Consider the following 2,985-nt stretch of genomic DNA (forward strand, 5'->3'; position numbering starts at 1 on the left):
AGATTCTGCTCTGGTTGTACGCTGTTCATGGCATCCACATTAAGTGCAAGTTGGGTCTCTATTTCCCATTTAGGAGATAAAAGAAATGCATGAAAGTTCTCCATTTCTTGGGATGAGAGGGGTGTAGATACCTCTTCTTGCTGTATTTCACATCCAATGATAATGGCCAATAGATGGGCAATGTAGCTCTTACCATTATGGGTTGTGGATACATATTTTGTTAGAAACAAGGATACCTCAATCTTGTATTTTGTCCGTGCCAAAGAGTGTATATGATTGAGCATTTCAGCCATAAACTTGGCTACTTCTTGGCATACTAGTTCCATAATCATATCATGGTGTATTCCATTGCATTGGGACTTTGTTGCCAAGTGGGAACAATTCCTAAAATTTTGAGAATCATGCATCCATATTTTTCATTGGAGATTCGTCTTGTGGCTTTTGAAATGAGAAAGCTTCCTTGATTGTAGACCTACTGAGGTAGATTCAGATAGGATTTTGATTATGCATGACCATGCCATACTTTACCTTCTCCAACTCCCTGCTTTGATATGAGGTAACGAATTGAATTACATATTTTGTCATAGTAGGTGTTGGTAAGAAGGTTAGCTTTTCAAAAAACGTCCTTAGGACCTTGGCTTGCAAAAAGTTGTATGCATCAACTAAAATGTTGTAGGTTGTGACATGTGGCCATACAAGCTATATTGCTCTCTATATTGGTGGGTCCTTGTTGGCTTGGGAATCAAGCTGATCTAAGACTACATCCTATATAGCTGACGATTCTGCATCCTATTCCTTACCTCCTTGGCTAACTCTTGTTGCATCTCTCCTTGGCATGGTGCACCAACTTCCGTATCACTGTCACCATCCAAAATTATGATCAGTGGTTGCTTTATTAATGGTTGGCCTAGTAATTCTAGAGATTGTCCTTTAGGTTGGTGATTTGGGGAGGGCTGTTGTTGTTGAGGTTTGGGCCGTTTGCAATTATGTTGCCTTACCAATTGTGTGGTAGGCCTTTTTCCCATATTGTTGAGCTTCCTGGCATTTCACACATGAATAAGCTTCCAATTGGGTAGTTCCATGTCCCATTAGTGCATGTTTCTTTTGTGAGTGGGCGAAACAATTCACTGTCTTGTAGCAAGTGTTTCTTGGGGCTTTTATTTGTGCAATTTATTTGTGGTGCTCGAAACGTGCGAGTGCTCTATGCATGACTAGTGACACGAAAATTCCTCCTATATACTTAACACAACTTTTTGCATGATTTGCATTCATGAATAACCTTTCACTAAGTCATGTATATAATGACGACAAAACATTGCTGTTCTAAAAAAATGGAAAACTGGTTAAATATCACTAAGAAAACTACAAATACCACCAGTATAACTCACCAAATACCACTAGTAACAAGAAAGAAATAATCGAGAAGTAACCTGCTATCGGAAGCAACACGAATAATATTAGCACAAAATTGTGACACATTTTAGCTCGCTACTGACAATAGGCCTAAAACTAGTAGTATTAGTCGTTTTAGAGTTGTTTTATTGCCCATATTTATGCTATACCCACACACCTAGAGTACTCACATTCTCACAACATTCTCTTTGTTGCATTGTGTCTCTCCATCTTCACTTGTTACAACTCAAGGTGCTTAAGGATTCTCTGAGTAGTGAGCCCGCACATTGATGCAGGTCATTAGAGAGGGAAAGCTAGCATCCTTCCCTTTGGCACCCTTCATTTGAAGAAGCTCCTCCTGCATTGATGTGCTCCTTGGAAGCAAACATGTGCAAGGGATAATCAAAATGCCCAAGTCACCACAGGCGATGCTCATGCAACAGGATGAAGTGGCAAGCTTCAATTATGAGAGATCTAGGCATGAATTCTCAGATTTTGGTTGAGCTTCAAGGGCGAAAGCCTAGAGGAGAAGGCTATGGTGAGAGAGCATGGCAATGGTAGTGGCAAATGCCCACAAATTCGTCAAATGCTTTTATGAATCCTACCTACATAGCATCATGCCCATGCTACTATTGTCCATCAAGTGTACGAGAAATCGCCAGTTCATCAAGCATAGGAGAAATCACCTCATTCATGTGCAGTTAGAGAAAGTGAAGCTCATAGAAATTTTTGAGATTTCCCTTGGGGTCCATCCTTTGCCACAAACCTCCCTCCATCACCACATCTTTGCTTCAGAGCTTCCTCCATCAAAAAATATAGCTTTAAGCCTAGCAAGTGCACACAAAGGTGTTCTGAGTGCCATTACCCTAGTAGCAAGCCAATAGCTTGCTTCATTTCTTCTTCACTTATTTGAGCCTAGAGTGTACCACTCTATAGCTGGCTTCTATTGATCCCTTACTTGAAGAAAGCAACACCAAACATGCTACATGCAAATCAAAGAGAGAGGATGCTAAATCATTGCAGACATAGAGCTACAAACATGCAATACCCTAATGACCATTTTGTGCCAGCAACATCCCCTTGGAAGTGGGAATATTCTTTAAGATATCCTCTACTAAAGAAGCAAAACTCTTGGGAAGAAGGGAGTGGGAGGGACAATCGTTGAAAGTAGAGGTAGTAAAGGGTTTGGATTTGGTCAGGAGGCAAGAGAGAGAGGAGGCAATGGAAAAGTAGAGCAAGATCGACTTCATGCCAGGGCCAAATAGACCACTCAAACTAGGAATTTTGAAAGTTGAAGTGGGGGCAGCAAGGCATCATGTTGAAAGGGTGAGGTTGGAAAGGCTTTCTTATCAAGGAGACATTGAGAAGGCACCATGTGGCACATCTCCCAACTCCCCCTCTACTTGAGCTCCTCATGACACGTGGCACAACTTCTCCTTAAGAAACAAAATAGATGTACAGTGATACAAATCTAGATAGATTTAGAACTAAATATAGAAGCCTCCCTTGGAATCATCATGAATATGAAGTCAACAATGAAGTAACCCCATGTGCAAAGTCCAAAGGTTCAACTTAAGGAAAAGCTCAAGAAAA

Source organism: Dipteris shenzhenensis, chromosome 4 (assembly GCF_047967505.1).
Source record: "Dipteris shenzhenensis isolate YYH24624 ecotype China chromosome 4, Dip_SZ_1.0, whole genome shotgun sequence".
Taxonomy (NCBI): Eukaryota; Viridiplantae; Streptophyta; class Polypodiopsida; order Gleicheniales; family Dipteridaceae; genus Dipteris; species Dipteris shenzhenensis.